The sequence below is a fragment of the Hippocampus guttulatus genome, chromosome 5 (assembly GCF_054856545.1).
Source record: "Hippocampus guttulatus isolate MCC_2025c chromosome 5, RoL_Hgut_1.0, whole genome shotgun sequence".
Lineage (NCBI taxonomy): Eukaryota > Metazoa > Chordata > Actinopteri > Syngnathiformes > Syngnathidae > Hippocampus > Hippocampus guttulatus.
In genome coordinates, this window is record NC_141265.1 from 4,727,901 (window position 1) to 4,745,502 (window position 17,602).

At 41.8% G+C, this 17,602-nt stretch overlaps 1 protein-coding gene across 6 annotated transcripts in view; it reads right to left on the minus strand.

Moving 5' to 3' along the window:
* The window catches only part of arvcfb (ARVCF delta catenin family member b), a 92,987-nt gene that overhangs the window by 71,591 nt on the left and 3,794 nt on the right, over positions 1-17,602 (minus strand). The window contains exon 1 of one of the 6 annotated variants that reach the window (XM_086111043.1): positions 12,492-12,714. The exons of 4 other annotated variants lie outside the window; for them this stretch is intronic. The gene's annotated coding sequence lies outside the window, so the exon portion shown is untranslated. Of the gene's footprint in view, positions 1-11,014; positions 11,583-12,491; positions 12,715-17,602 lie in introns of those variants that run through there. One more of the 6 variants, XM_086111044.1, reaches the window with a different exon arrangement.

The following is a 17,602-nucleotide window of genomic DNA, read 5'->3' on the forward strand; positions in this document are numbered from 1 at the left end:
ATAATATAATATAATATAATATATATTATAACCCATGTGATATAATAATATCACATGGGTTATAATCAATATAACCTTCTCTATTCCTTCTCTTCTGTGAGTCGTTATCTCAGCTCTAGCTCGGGTGACTCTTTGCAGATGACTGTGTGGCTTTCTAGTACCTGAACATTCATATGTCACTCTTTCCAGTGGACTGTTTTATGGGTGAAACGTGCCCAAATGCAAACATAAATAAGCAGAAGAGACGGCAGACAAATCCAAGATGATACCATAGGGAGTAATGGGAATTGAATCTTTCCTCTGGTGACTGATCTGGAGCCAAAACAAAGCTTCTTACTCTCTCGGATTCCTACTTTAGACACTTTCAGTGTTACTCCCTGTAGTCTATTTTGGTTTAAAACATAAAAAATAAGCAGATGTAGAAACCGAAATAAAACCAAAATAAATCCAAAAGCCAATTCTTTGAAACACAGCTAAACACACAGAAAGCTAAACCAAACCGACTAAACTCAATCTAATTTAAAACACAAAGAATAAGAGTGTGTTTAAAAATAATATAATTTTAAAAAATGCCCTAAAGTCAACCAAAACAACGTGCCTTGGCTACAGGATTGCATCTCATGAGCATTTGAAGAATGTGTCTGCGGCAATGAGGGGAAAAACAAGGGAGAGGAATTCAGAGTTGTGGAGGCAGCAGTCCACGTTTGGTGGGTGATGGTGGGTTTGTTATGACGGCATATGCTTGGGTTCCCAGGGGTTGGGTTGTTTGTAGTGCTCCTCCCCTCAGCCGCTGGATCCCTGTCAGCATGATTCTGTCAGCAAAGTGCGGGTGTGTATGCGCTTTGGCTGGTAACTGCAAAGTGTGCAGGAACACTGGGAATGCAAGCTTGGCCTAAAGCGAAGTTCATGTGAGGTCTACTGGAGATTTAGGGAGTTGGAAAGGGGACATACATATGTTCAACTTCCTGATAGCTTGCGTGCAAAATACCCCTTGACACCCTTTCACCAAATAAATTATGTTTTGGCTGCTGGAGGGTCTCCCATTTAAGACAGATGAAAGATGTTCCTTTATTTTATCTTGCACTCCGTCTCTATTTTGTGGAAAATGGTTAAAACTAAATGCATATAAATACTGTACATGTAGAAAAGCCACACAGGCGCAGGGACAACATGCAAACTCCACAACGGAAGGCCAGAGCTTGAATTTGAACTCACCAGCTCTGCACTGTGAGGCTAATCTACGAACCAGTCCTCCACAATGCCATCCATCAAAGCCCGTTTGATTCCAACATATGTAAAGTGAAACTGGAACGTTTCCGAGAAAATAGAAAGAAACGATAAGAAGCTAACCAGGCTTGAAGGAGGCTGAGCGGAACAGATCTTAAAGACCCTGTAAAGCAAAAACACATTTTTTAAGATTTATCAAATTTGACACACCACGACAGCAAAGACACTGTTCCTAAAACCGCGTCCAATCCTGCGATGACTGATGTCAATTGGGGCGTTTTAAACTAAGAATTTTCTGACAAATATCTCTCATTTTAAAAGTATCTCTTGAAAGCCTTGCAAAACTATTGAGTGCAGCAAAACAGGCAACTTGAATGCTCCACCCGCTTTCTGGCAAACTCGTTAAAGAATTGTTCACAATCTTTGTACCATCTTAAATATTATGAATTAATTACTCTCCTCCGGCACTGTACCAGCAGCTTTTAAGACCACTGTTATTAAACCCCGATTCAAGCGACCAAACCTTGACCCAGGGAGTCTCTGTAATTATAAGCCAGTTTCAAATCTCCCATCAATTGCGAAAATTCTTGTTCTCTGCTTGACTGACTGATGTTGTGCCCACACGCTATTCATACAAAGGAAAGGTGGATGTGACTGAGGACAACATGCGGACGTTAAACGTGGAAGGGTGCCCGTGAAAGAAGACGCTAAAGGTATATGGTGCCGGTACATGAGTACATTGTTAAATACTTCAATAAAGTACAACCGAACTCAGTTTTGCTCTGCTGCTTTTTTAAAAACATAAGCTAGCGTGCATGCTTGCTACCGTATTTTTAAGCTAGCGTATTAAAACGTTTTACCATGCCTGTGTCCTATATTACAGTGCACCTTGTGCCTGTGTTAAATACAGAAATAGCACCCATAACTGAGACTGCATCTTTTAATCCGGTGCGCTATATGGTTGAAAAAATACGGTAGTAGGAAACTGTTTTTTATTGCCTCACCTGGTTAAACAAAGACAATTATTCATTATTTTTGGATCTGACTACATTATGCAGCTGTGTCTGTCAAGGTGACGAGTAGTGATTTCAAAAGCCAGTTGATTCATTGGTTTGAACACCCTCTGTCTCAGCGACGGAATGACTGCAAGGATAATCGTTAGATGACTTCAGTTTAAAAAAAAAAAGCCCCACAGTTGAAGGTTGTCTGTAGTTAGACAAGTTAGAAAATGAGAGCTAAAACGGAGCCAGCCGTCTTCCCTCAGAGATGCTTTAGCTTGAATTTAACTCGACCCGGGATCTGACATCCGTGGGTCAACTAGAGTACACTGAGACTTTGCCCTTCATCTCACTCCAAAGCCAAAACCCCTTTGCCATATACATGGATGTAACGAGAATAATACGGTGGGTGAGCACAAAAAGAGCTTTGCATTGAGAAGAAAAAAAAAAATACTCCATGATGCATATTTAAATCTCACAGATTTTTTTATGTTTCTAATAGACTAATAGAAAGGTGCTGCACATACAGTCGGTGTGTGCGTGTCGCAGCAATAGAGAATCTATTCAGCTCACTTTGGAAGCTGTGAGCTGACCATGAATATTTAAAAGGAGGCCTGATATCTCAAATATATTTTCCTCCCTCCTTTTTAAGCTACGTTTTGCAGAGGCTAGTTTGCGTCAGAAGCTCTGCTTCTTAAACTATGGTTTTAATCCAAAGCATTTCTTTGATGTTTTAAGAATATTTTAAATGAACAAGAGAGCGCTCTGGAGAGAATATAGCCTTTTTGCTAAATCCAAGATGAAATAGGTGCGGGCTGCACTGTTGTACGAGAAGGATGCGCCAGATAACAATGGGAGCGGATTGTTTTTTTCCCCCCCAGGTGCAGTGATTGTGAATCTCCTGACTGACAGACATATTCTTTGTTTGAAGAGGTCACACAGGTATTGATATGTAAAGGCATCTTATTTTTGCACTCTAACCTGAACGCGATACGTGTTATTTCTGTGCCATGCAGTATTCATGCTGTGGGTCTGTGTTACTCTGCAGGTGGTTGGGAGGAAAAGGAGGATACAGACAAAATATGGATAATCTCCTCCCAATGTCTGGCTAAGCCCCACTTTGTGGCAAGGCTGCCTTTTTACATAGTTTTCCCTCCTGCATAGTCAGGCAGCTGCAAGACGAGCATCTGGCTACAACCCCCCTCTCCATCCTTTAATCAACCAAAAACATGCATCTCTCATGATGAACCCCCACCCCTATTATATCGGCCGCAACATACGGTACTTGCCATGCAACAGGAAATGCTGAGTTCAGAAGCTTTGGCAAGCAAGTAAACGGGATCTTCACCCAAAATAGCCATTAGTGATCAAAATGAATGTCAAGTGACCATTTAAAGACCATATAAATTCCAAAAATGTCTAGACCTCAAAGTGGAAAATGAGTTTAGTCTAGCTGCTGTTGGAGCTGCAGCATCAAGTTGCCTCTACCCTGCAACTCCGACAAATCTTGGTGGACAATGACCCCGGATGGCTGACCTTTCCAATGGCATGTACTCATTATTAACCCTTAAAAAAATGCTCAACAATTAACTGTGTTCCCTCAAGCAAAGGGGAGCTCCCATGTGGCGCAAAATTGTACACACAATTTCTAATCAAATAATATCCTAACTCTAAAAGCTAAAAACACTTGGAGGCCTTCTGGGAAGGCAGACATATTTGATGCACTACTGTTGATCACTTTCAGTTACAAAGCATCGTTTTATCAGCCTGATGAAAATCTATTTGGCCTAAATTGCTTCAAAACAAAACACTAGGTAACATAACGATAATTAGAGCTATCACTACCGAATACATTTAGACATTGCTTATTTCTCCAAATTATTCCATCGATTAATCAGATTTTAAAAAAAACTCAGGCCCAACTGATTAATCAAACAATCGATTAAATCGGCCTATTATGGCCCTTTAAACATGAAATGTTTAAAGAAATGTGAGTTGGGCAAGGACTTGACGTTGGAGTCACTATTTTATGTGCAGTGAAATCCCATCAGGCATTTCACACTCAAACAGAAAAAAAGTCCCTCGATGCAGTCTGTGTTAATAGCTACAAATGTCTAAATAATGTACCGGTGTGCTTTCTATCAATCTATAAAAGCTGACATATATTAAGAAGAATGACAAGGGATGGGGGGTGCAATCACTTTGCTATTTTACATTGCAATCAATGGTCCATTTAGTCACTTATGATGCACTACCTAATCAAATCATGAGGCTTCCGTCCTTCCGTCTAGTGCAGTGGTTCTTAACCTCGTTAGAGGTACTGAACCCAACCAGTTCATATGCACATTCACCGAACCCTTTATTTGTGAAAACCAAAAATATGACTATATACAAATTCAAGACATAAAAAAAACACATTTATTAAAACCAGAAAAAGAGTAAATCATATTTCAAGAGATAAGTTTACTTTTTTTTTTTTTTTAACTATACGATGTACCATCACGACAGTCACACATTGACGACTGAGCGAACAAAATTTCCCACAGCACTGAATGGATAAGCAATGCAATGTGATCATCTGCAGCCAGGGATGGCCAAGCAGGCGTTTCATAACTAATTGACATGTTGAGTCGGATATGTCGAAACCTCCATGGCAGAGGCTCCGTCGAACCCCTGAGATCGATTCACCAAGCCCCTAAGGTTCGATCGAACCCAGGTTAAGAACTACTGGTCTAGTGGTTGGATGTCTAACATAAATACTCAATGCGATTTTAAACTCTCCAAAGGTTGAAACGATAAACAACAAATCTTTTGGTGCTTTAAGGCTTGATGTCCCAGATATAAATAGAAATATCAGTAGCATGTCCAAAATGTTGAATGTTTTTCCTGTTCAATTGTTTTAAAGTGTTGAAAAATGTTCACAAACATTTATTTATTTATTTTGTCAAAAGAATTCTAATTAATGGAGTCATAGTATTATGTTGAACTAAGACAGGGGTGGGCAAACTTTTTGGCTCGGGGGCCGCATTGACTTTTAAAATTTGACAGAAGGGCCAGGTCAGCTCGAGCTATGGTACATTAAAAAAAACTGCATTTGTTGACAGTCCATATCAAACATCAACAGAACAAAAGCATGAAAGTACGGGATTAATATACTTTTTTTAAATGACGAGTGTTGTTGATGACCTATTTTAGCCTGTGCATCGCTGCAGATGGGTTGTGATCAGACCAGTAGAAGTAGAGCGATACAGAGGTACTAGGTGGTCGAAAAGATTGCCCCGCCCCCCCGTGTTCTGCAACTTCAAGTCAATGCGCCACCTGGCGGTGAAATGCCTGTCATTACAAGTCCAATTGAAATGAATGCAATCATTCACATCGAACCTTAATTGTGGACCAACCTTCGGCGGGCCGGATTAAAAAGACCAACGGGCCGGATTCGGCCCGCGGGCTGTAGTTTGCCCACCCTGAACTAAGACAAGATGAAATTGAAGTTCTTTAGCTTTCAGTTATTACTTCACTGCTTTTTACTTATGGTTTAAGTTTTTGCTGTGGCATTGTTTCCTTTTTTTGTCGTCTTTTAAGGTTATATAAAATAACTGACCTGTTTTGTCAGCTGCTGCTTGTTGAAAACAAAATTCTTGTGACAGGAAAATATTTTGCAAATATCTCATCTGTCACTGTCAATCTTTACATCATACGAAACTACAGTATGCCAATTGACACGACTATAAATCAGCAAATATAGTGATGCTACACTGCCCCCACACGAAACCACCACTGCAAGGCTCCATTTTGTAATCGATCAATACCACTTTATTACCTTAACGGATCATTAGTAATGTAATATTAATGAAGTGAGTGCAGAAGAGAGTTTGACTGTCTGTTCTTCCCCCTCTCAGCATGCCGCCTTCTAGATTTGTTCTGGTAGGCGGATGAGACACACTTTTAGGTTTTGAAAACACTTCAAATATCATCCTGCAAGGGATTCTATAATCCTCGCAAGTTATGTGGATGCACTGTAGTAAATCTGGAAGTGTTCCACATGGGTTCGATGATTTGGGTGTGACAAGCGAGAGCAAAGTAAGGCGAGACAATGTTCTTCGCTTATGTTTTGCTCAGTGGTCCTTGTATATGGAAGCCAGTCAAATTGCAGAGGGACAGGAAGGAAGCATTGGTTGTTGTTGTTTTCCTGTTGTCTGCTCACTGAGGAATTTTCCCCGCCCTGGAAAACGAAACTCATGAAACAAAAGCAAACTTGTAAAAGTTGAACACAAGCCAAATGAGGATGAATGCTTTTTTTTTTTTTTAACTCCCCCACTCCCAAAGGTGTAGTGGTGTTAGAAAGCAAAATGGAAAATTCAATAATGATGTGAACTTTCCTAGAAGAAAGCAAGTTTTAGCAAGCATCCTCTTCATGCTCTTCAAGCTTTGGGTGTAGCCAGGGCAGAGATGCAGTGAGGCCACACCATCTGGGAGATTATCTCTGCTATTTGGTGCTTTCTACCATCATTATTACCGACTTGTTTTACTGTTTATTGTATATGTTACATTGCTCCATGTACAGCACTTTGTATGCAGCGATGGCTGTTTGAAAGTGCTCTATAAATACAGTTGACTTGACTTGACTTGACTTGCTATTACCTTTGCACCAGCTGGCAGGAGCCGCCTTGAGTGAGCGAGGCCCACGCTCTGGCCCACACAGACAGCGCGGGCCACTCGGGGGAGAGGGCCTCTGTATTCGGGTTTAAAATAGAGTGGAGGGTGTGTGATGACAGCAGCCAGACCAATTCTGTGGAGAGCTTTTGTCAGAAGGCGTGTTTGTCAGAAGGAGAGGGGCCAGTGAAGGGTTCAACAAATGGCGTGCAACAAGTTCTGAAATGTGCAAGAAAAGCACCAAAATAGGCCACTACAACGGTGGTCCCCAATCACCGGACCGGTCCGCGCCTGTCCACACACACTTAAAAGATTTTTTTTTTTTTAACTTACAGTACTTCCGATTGATTCATTATATGAGGCTGAAAATATTTTCTTTTGGAAAGTGACCGGATTCCTTTCCTATCGCTTTCTATGATGGACTCTTGGCGCATGTCGGTTAGGTAACGCTAATGTTAAACCCACAAGCTAGCAAAATGAGTTAAAAAAAAAAAACATATTTGGAAATGTTTTTTTTTTGCAACAGGGAAAAGGTCCATTGATGTGTCAACACAAGAGCCGATGGCATAGACAAAAAAAAAAAGAAGCGTGCATTTCACAGGCAATAACAGGAGACCTACTTGAAATATGGATGAAATATGTGCTGGAGCTTATCCCAACCATCTTTGGGTAGCAGGTGAGGTACACCCTGAACTGGTTGCCAGCCAATCGCAGGGACGTTCATTCTGTATACGTATTATACATTAATACCTACATACTGCATATTATTGTGTATTTAGTAAGATGAGGAAGGAAGACATTGTGATTGTTCCCTTCTCGCACTTAAATAAAGAACCCTCATGTGATGTGGATTCTGCTCTTGTGTGTAGCTTTACCTATGCACAAAAAAAATAAGTTAAAAAAACCCTGCCTGCGAACGAAAAAATGGCCAAACAGCAAATTCATTTCCTTCCACTTGTGAATGGGAAATGAATAGTCAGCTACAACGAATCTAAATACAATTCCCCTCAGCAAAAACTGGATGTGTCTTTTGTGAGCATCACGCTGCTGAAAAAGAGGCAAACCGTTTCACACTGGACCGCAGAGATAACAAAAGCATGGCATGGCAATGACTGGAGTGAAAACAGCAGCACTAACTACAATACAAAGGAACATCCTGTGCTTGAACGGCCAGAGCTCTTTCCTCATCAGGAACTTGATCATCACAATGCCATTCTTGGTTGTGTTCTTTCAGTGGAAGTCGGTGGTCAATATTCGATAATAGTCATTAGATGTTAAAAATTCCTCACAATTGACTTTTATTTGTGTATTTTCAATTTGTAAAGCACGGAATTCATTTGCTGTCTAGAACTAAAAATTTGAAACGGAAAAAAATGGATGATGGAAGAAGAAACGGATCAATTTGACCTTTCATCATCAATGTAAAAAGTAATGTCATTGAGGCACCAAACTATTGCCTTGGAACAGGCCGTTTAAATTGAGAGAACACGTTTCACATTGTTGTACCACCCGCTGCCATATCCTATTACCAGAACGAGCGAACTAACGATCGATTAGTCGGATAGGCGCCTACTTCATCACCAAAATGCATCGCGTGGATAAATACAATGTGGCGGTGTCAATGAATGGGTTTGCGTGTGCAAAATGTGCAACCACTGTCCTATATGGAAAAAATTATCTGGCCGTGAACATGGCAAAGTGCACATTCAGACTTGGATATTTAAGTCTCGTGTTACGCCATTCATTACGGGAAGGATTTAACCTGACGCACAAAGCGCATTCTAGTAAAATGGCTTCATTGATGTATTTGTACCGGATACATGTGCATAGGCCCCATCCGGGAATGCTCATTTATATTGATGCTCAGTGTGCATTATTAGGGTGGAAATTGTCTCTTGTTTCAGTTGAACTCTCTCCAGGATATGTTTCGGATGCCACTCTGTCAAAGATGACATGTTTTGACATGTGAGAGAGAGGTGTTTATTTATTTATTTATTTTTATTTTTGAAGTCATCACTTGATGGCAAAGAAAATAACGTAGTGGAAGAAATGTGACTGATTGTTAAAAGTCCATCCATCCATCCATTTTCCGCACCGCTTAATCCTCACTAGGGCCGCGGGGGGTGCTGGAGCCTATCCCAGCCGTCTTCGGGCAGTAGGCGGGGGACACCCTGAACCAGTTGCCAGCCAATCGCAGGGCACACAGAGACGAACAACCATGCACGCGCACACTCACACCTAGGGACAATTTAGAGTGTTCAATCAGCCTGCCATGCATGTTTTTGGAACGTGGGAGGAAACCGGAGCACCCGGAGAAAACCCACGCAGGCCCGGGGAGAACATGCAAACTCCACACAGGGAGGCCGGAGCTGGAATTGAACCCGGTACCTCTGCACTGCGAAGCCGACGTGCTAACCACTGGACTACCGGACCGCCCTTGTTAAAAGTCATCATGGATCAATCATGTTTTGTGAGTAACTTCACTCATGCTGCTTATGTAGCCTACCGCAGACGTTGACAACCTAAAATCTAAGGCTAAATCCATCAGCTCATGCTTTTTCTCATGTTTTTGTCCTTGAAAATTCTTTTCTGTGGTCAAGTTTATCAAATACTGAAGGATAAAGACTTGTGAAAGACTCAAATGGCTCGCCTGTAATTCATAGCTGCGTTGCCGTAAGCGTTAAGGAGCAAACACAACTTATTTTATTCATTATAAACGTTTTAAAACAATTGGCTGGTTGTCAAAATCATTTTTTTACTGTCCGTATCAGCCTAAAAATTCCACAGTGGTCAGGCTTTAATCATAGCCTAAATGCTTATACAAAGGGGAAATGTTTCAAAAAATTTCATTTTACACTTCATGAGAAAAAAAAATATCAAGTGTGCAGCCCAGATGTCACTGTCATGACAGCGGATCTGGACATATAAAGGGAACAAACACAACATAGTGGAGCAGTGCGCGCTCAGTGAAACAGCTAGTGGCGTCAGCAAAAAATATATAAATAAATACAAATTGCCATGTTGTTTTACCTCCAAATTGCGTCTCTATATGCACCCTAATTTCATTATGCTGAACCTCTGAGTAAGACAACGAGAAACAAGGCCAAGCCATGTGCACTGCATGCCAAACAGAGGTTAGCGGAATTGTAAACAGGCACAATCCACAAACAAACTGAACAATCGTTCCTATTTTGGATCCTCTGGAAGCATCGAGGTAGCGCCGCCCCCACCCCACTTATATGTGCGTTGTTTCTAATCAAACCATCAAACTGCTAGAAGCTACATACAATTCATATCGAGCCGATTGTTGTCAGCCCCAATAGAGCCTCTGAAAAATGGCCCAATGAGGGAGAAACCCCTGCACTGGATTCCTCAGACCAAAACCCATTCAGTCCACTGGCCTGAGGAAGGAATAAACAAATCTCAAAATGATGAAACAACCTTTACGAGTCAGTGAAGCAGGGAACAAGATCCCAAAAGGGTGATTGGTTAAGACCCCATGTAAACATTTGGAATGTTTTAAACGAGGAAAAACCTGTTCCAGATAATGAGTCCAACATATACATAACATACAATGAAACTCCTCTACAACGAAACCTACATGGGCGAAAATACCCCTAAGTGTGAAAAAATCTTCATGCATTAAGACCATTCCCACTTTCCTGCCCCAAATACAATGAAATAAACCCCTGTTGCGTGATACAAAATCTTTTTCTCTGCTCTTGCTTCGCAATGAGATTCACTACAACGAAGTCTAATCCAACAGTGACTTCTACAAAGGTCCAAATTCCCAAGAATTACACAAGGATCAACACCACGCAGCAACAGCACTTTGATCGCAAGTACCTGTAAATATCTCTTTTATCCATGTGATTTATATATATTTTAATTTTTAATGGGGAAAAAATGTATTTTTGTGATGTATGGAAATTTGAGCTCCACCTTGGCAAAGTATCACTATTTTTCAATCAAGTCGTGGGGCTAAAATATGTGCAAACTATTCCATGACCATGTGGTACACAGACTGTATTGTTATTTTTGCTGATGAACACAATGCTCCGAATTCCTAACATGTTGTGGAGATTAGAGAACAACACTGTGGAATTCTGAGCCACAGATGATGACAAGATGCTCACATTTCTTCAATTCGGTTTCATGACTTGCTTCCTTGGCGTGATTCTCATACTTCCAGTCCTTGATCTGCCCCAGTGATCTGAATGGTTTCGCATCTGCTCATCAAATGATGCAACAGCACCTGCTGGACTATAAACCAAAGGAAAGAGGCAGGAGGGACCGCTATCGTGCGGATTATGACTCAGTTGAGGTATTGGGCTTCGGAAGTTCCAGTTTCACTAATAGCTTCTGTGCACTTGTGGGGAAACACACAATGAGTCAGCCCTTGGACACTTTCAATGAAATCACAGAGGCATTAGCAAATCGGTCCACAATGAAACCAATGAATGAGCAATAACTGTGTCTATTATTCAAATTCCTGGAGTTTTACAGGAAAGTCTCCACCACAACTGTAATGTCGACGGGATAATTCACCTGTGTAAATGCACAGCAACACCAAAGAGGATTAGTGTACATGATCATGTTTCCAGAGTCAGCTTCGGGAGCGTGGAGACATGCGCAATGGCCTGCACTGGACAACCAGCGGAGGCATCTGTGGTGACAAACCAGACTCCAACATAGACATACTGGTTGAATGAAGTGTCACAATTCTGTAACAGCCTGAATGAGACGGCTGTCATATTTCATCACGCCGCTTTAGAGACCAACTTTGGCAGCACATACCAAAACACGCTCAGCGGACATGAACACAAAATGATGCAGGACTGCACTACAAGATCGCACAGCCTAGAAAGATATGCACGATATGTAGTCTATCGGCTTAAAGTACGAGGCATCAGCAAACTAAAGTCATACACTATTTCACGTTATCAACGATGACCTGCTTGCTCAGGTTGGGATGAGACAGAAAAAAAAACATTCTTCCTAATGAGTCTCTTCGATCTATCAGTGAGACACGTTCCAGTAGCAGTCAAAACATGTCGGCAAACCTATACAAATGCCAATAATTTTGATTCTCAAGGGAAACTAATCGAAAAATGCTCGGAGACTCCCAAAATCAATACTCACATTTCAACCATGTCACTTCAATAAACTGTAGCAACTACAGCACGGCATGTCACAGAAAAGCAATGACGACATTCAGCTTTTACAGACAATTTCCATACACAGTGGGGACAGATAACTACACAACTCGCTAAGGAAGCGGTAAATCCAGTAAGCATGGAAATAAATCTTTCATTTTCATGTCCATAAGGAACACAGATGTGTTTATTTAGCGCGATGCTTCGCCAGTTGAATACATATTTTTTCTTTTCCTTCTTTTCTCACACATGACTCTGTGGAAGCTGTGGTATCTGAGTTATTTTGACCCATTCAGAACCCCACTTGCACAAAACTGCTGTTTTGCCCCTGGTCAAGGTGGGGAAAATGAATCACACAATCAAATTATTCAGTTCAACTACTACTAAAAAACATGTAAACATAATCAGCGGTGTGGACTGGGCAATTTCAGCACTGCAATTATTTTGTTCGACTCACTTAGACACGATCGATCCACTGAGTGATGCCGTGGCACAGTGGAATTCTAACGGGTGGTGGGGTCCGAAGCACTGTCGAGAAGCTGAAGTGTAGAGGCAGGTAATGGCAGATGCAACGTAAATTAGCTTGATGAACAGAAGACTTAGTTGCGTACCAGGCAACCGAGGAGTAGCTTGTGACAGGGACAGTCCAGAGTCAGAGGGCGGCAGATATCATGCCAGTCCTAACGCCTGCAAACTTCTGATTATGCTTTGGCACGGTGATTCCAGATCACTCTCTCGGCACAGGCCCACAGTCAGTTTCACATCACAATGTGGCAAGGGACAAAATTGCTTTCCCTTTCAAGGCCGTCACTTTGATACAATATCCAACTCCCAGAAATTTGTCTTTGCTAACGCAGCATATTGCAAGCACTTTTACACGATTTATTAACTCATTCAGTACCAGCCAATTCTAGACCAAGTCTGAAAAGACGTTTAAAAACGTCTTTGGGAGTGAATGAGTTAATGGGAAATCTATAGCATTACTGAAATACAAAGATAAACGCCTTATCTTCACAATAAGGAATCTTTAAAACTAATAATAAATCAAGAAACATTACCAACCAGACAAACAAAAATGGCAAAAAGTCAGTTTTTGTCGCTACTGTTCTGTTATACATATAAATGGACTTCCACCTATAAGGATAACGCAAGACATATCTAACGTGACAAAATGATGAAATGTGAGTAGTATTATTCAAGCGATCGTCCACGTGAAGAGTTGAATGATGAGTTCAATGTGGAAAGATAGTCTCATATGTCGCTTAGTGCTTTAGTAAAAGCAAGACTACATGACTGTTGGCAGTTCACAAACAACCACGAGCAAGTCACCAGTTGGTTGGCTGGCCAGGTTTTTCGGGACACTGGGGAGGATGTGGACGCGACCGCTTAAGTTATTTTCTACATTTAAAAGAGAGTTTCATGCTTTGTTGGTGGAAGAGGCAATTAAAGAAATTACTGATATACCAAAACTAAATTGATCACTCCGATAATTTAAAGGAACCACGCATGTTTTGTTTAAACTCACCCTCAGGACAGAGCAATTGAATGTGCCGGTTTTAGGGCAGGTGCGAAAAGTTGTGCCTGCTTGAATAGAAAGAACAGATATTTGCGTTTAAAAAAAATCAAAGGAGTAGAAGTACAAAGTAAGCTACTCCACCAAAGTACAAACATCCAAAATTGTTACCTCTGTAAGGAAACAAAATCTTTTGACTTTTTTCTGACGAGACACCTCTGTTTGCGACCTGAGATCAATTCCTCACCGACATCTTTTCAGAGGTTTTCAGAGGTACATTACAAAGCGCGGACACAGCTATTATGGCCTATTACCAAAATAAAAGCTTGCTTGGCTGAAGCAGCACGGTACAAAGAGCTTAAAAAGCAGACGTTGGGATTTTCCACCCCTTATCCCGCCAAAAGAATTTTAAGTACCGCATCTTCAACGAATGGCTAGCACTTGGCCCTCTATTTTTGAGGCTTAGGTTAACACTCTTCACAGTCTATTACAAATTCCGAACAAATTAAACATAAGAAGGTGAGATGGAATGAGACGGCCTGTTACTTATTTATGTATGTAAACGTCCTGCAATCATTATCTAGTTGCACCCACTTATGTGGTGCAGATGCACTGGATACCTCAAAAGAGCCCAGTGGAATGTGTGAGGAGGCGCGTCATTCTATTGTTCACAAGTGGCTCCTCTGGGAACGGCGAGAGCGCATATCAAGAGAAGATGAGAAACAAGACCGTGCCATCCCATGTAATGACATATGACAGCCACCGCTGAACATCTGAATGCCGCCATTAAACGCTACAAATGGTTGTCTGCGTGGAGAGCCAGCAGCACAAAGAACGCAAGGAACACATTTGTCTTTCCATTTTGGGGAGTTCTCGTCCCGGTTTTGGCTGAACTCTTGCCTTTGGTTAGCATAATGTTTGTGTGCAGCTGCGGCTGCTAGAGCAGAAGCTGCGAGTAGCAAGGGTTGTCGTTGGGCCAAAGTCGGTCAACTTACAGTGGTTCGGACTTTCATTCCACCTCTTTGGCTCCCCCTCTTTTATTTTTCTCCCTGGACCCAAGCCATCAGCAGTAACAGCAACTGTTGTGTGCTGTAAGGTTCGGAACAGCATTCTAATGAGCTGCCGCACCTCATCAGAGTTCTTCAACCTCCCGCGGGTCAATAAACGCCAGTGCTGACTGCGAACCCCAAACATGCTTGGTGACTGAGCTCTAAGGGAGCAATAAACAGACTGACTGCAGTTTGACACGCAATCTTGCTCTGGCTATCGTTACCCAGAAGAAAGGGTCAAAAACGGCACAGATTCTTGATGCGATGTATACGCCTCTGTGAGTGCCCCTCACACCACTGTGTTAAGTTCTACCATGTATGACAAACATTCACATGCGAGAGAAAAAAAAAAAAAGATGTCTCATGCCAAGTCTGTGCGCCGCCACATGTCAGACTAATCTGAATGGCCAGTCAACTCTGTCAAAGGGAATCATTAATCCCAAAAGGCAGCCAGAGACAGATGGTACCATGATGGCAGATCGATGCTCTCCCTGACATCCCAACCGTTTCCAGTGGCAGGAAGTGGGCTAATCCTACAAAAGAAAGTTCCAGACTAAACACGCAAGTGCGGCTTGAGCCATGTTTTGTCCAGGCCTTGACATTACCCGACATATACAGCCTCATGCAGTGCATGAAAAGAGAAGGGGAGAAGTAGAGAAGCATTTCTTTTTTTTTTTTCTGCTTGAGAGACGCTTTATATAAACTCCTTCAACCTTCCCCCGAAGGGCCTCTCTCAAGCGGTCACAATATTCAGAATAAATGCGGTGGAGCGTCTATGAATTATAGATAAGTGCTCCCAATGCAAGCACCAAACTCCCAGTATGAAACGACAGGAAAATGTATCAAATTAGCATTTGGTGATTGATCTTAAACGACTAGAAGGGAGTCATTTTTAACAGGTGTATTGGTCTTTTACCAAAAGGTCCAGGTGACTGACTGAGAGTATTCTTCACCGGCTGTCCTTGCCTTCATAGCCCAAACTGCATGCTCATGACTTTTGCAGACACTGCCGTCAAAGATTCAAAGTGCTTCACCACATTCCCAATTGGAAAATCGGTTAAAAGATTGTGTTGTAATTTGCAATTGTTATGGAGGGCTTTCTTTGACATAGGCCAAGAAGAAGTGAAAGGGTAGGGGGAAATTTGAGTTGGTTTCCCTTTGCAGCGATAATAGCTTTCTGGGAAGACTTTCAATGGATTTTGGAGTGTGTGTGTGTGTGAGCGTGTGTGTGTGAGCGTGTGTGTGTGAATTCTTTCGTCTTACAGCATTCATCCAAAAGACCATTTATGGGGCCAGAGGTTGCTGAGGTTGGGCAAGAAGGCCTAGCTCGCAATAACTGTGAAAGGACCTTGGTTCAAATGTGGTTCAGGGGTTGTGGGTTGAACCTAAAAAGCTGCCGCATGGAAGTGGACTAAATATTTAGGTAAGATGAAATAGTACAATTCCGGGAAAATAATAGCCACCAAATTCTCATGATTACAATGTTGTTATTTACTGGCTGAATTGATCTTTTCCTGTACTTCTGTAGAAACTTATGAATAACAAAGTATGATCTGATTTAACCAATTCATGCACCTGATAACATGATAAGCTTTCCACGGTAGTACCCGCTGTCCCTGAAAGGGTTAAATAGATCACAACATTTATCGAAGCATTGTTTTTGTCGCTCTTTAGATCGAGCAAAAGGTTGTGCAATGACAGAACTGATACGGTGATGTAAACTTACTACAATCAGTCTGACAGATTTTGATGATACATCAAGTAAATATTGTCACTCCAAATTATGCTGCTTTACTGCTGCTGCCGGCACGATTTTATGCAATATTAAATGAGGGTCAGATGCCGTCTGGTCCGTCGCGACTGTGTGAAGCTGTCGCTTTCTGTTATCTATCTGATCAAAACCATGATTCTTGTTGCTGGCTTATAACAGCAAAGAGAGGAAGGTGTTTCTTGCACACGGTCAGGAAAACGATGAATCCCACCAACCAGAGCCTGCAGACAAACATTGAACAAATAGAACTCGGATAAAATTGATTTTCTTTTGGAGTTTTTTTGGCTTGTAGGTGTGCTGAAGGGCACATGGTTGGACAGGTGTCATCGATGGCAAATTCAACAAATTTGGCCAAGGGGAACAAAGCTCAACTGACTTTAAAAGACCTTCGTTATTATAAACTAGCAGATCAAGTGACGTTGTCGTGAGGCAAAACGCGGCGTGGACTGAAAGGAGCTGCACAAAATTTGGGATAATAGGCTCAGAATATGCAAAGAGAAACTGCAGCTCAAGCATGATAATAAGACCGCCATCTCATTAGAGCTCTGCTATTCTCCTCAATGCTGTTTTGTAACAAGGCTGTACGGCAGGATCCCCCGCAGTCTCCCATTATATACTGCACCTCAAATTTCTTTAATTCCATCGAAGTGATGATAAAAGAAGAGGGGGAATTATTATCTTCAACAGTGGTCACTTTGAGAAGGAACGAGCGTGAGGCTCCATCAGCCGAGATGGGAGTCAGTCGTGACTAAGGGCAGGGTGAAGGGGGTGGGAAAGAGGAGGCGGGGTCTGTCTGGGTTTGAATGAACACCTGCTGGTGATCCACAATGACTACAGAAAATAAAAACCAAACAAAACAAAAGCTGATGGGGGGGGGGGTTCATGTGATACACTGCATGGACATGCAGTGCGCTATCTATAGCGCACTGCATTACTTATCAGTGAACATTTGTGCATGATGTCCGTTTTAATCCACTTGGAGCACAGATGTCTGGGGGTGTGTTGCGTTGAAATATTTATTACAAAGTCAGTATTGCCTTGCAAAAGTAAACTGCAGCAATGGCAGCCTGAAATCACGTAACGCAAATAAAAAAAATCCAAATAGATGAAATAAAACAGGCAATGAGAAGTAATTGTCATTCGCTAGTCATGAGGCCAAACAAAAAAGATAGTGTGTTTCCGGTAACATGAAATTTCAGCATAGGGTCGGTAGGTCGGACAAAGTTTTTTTTTTT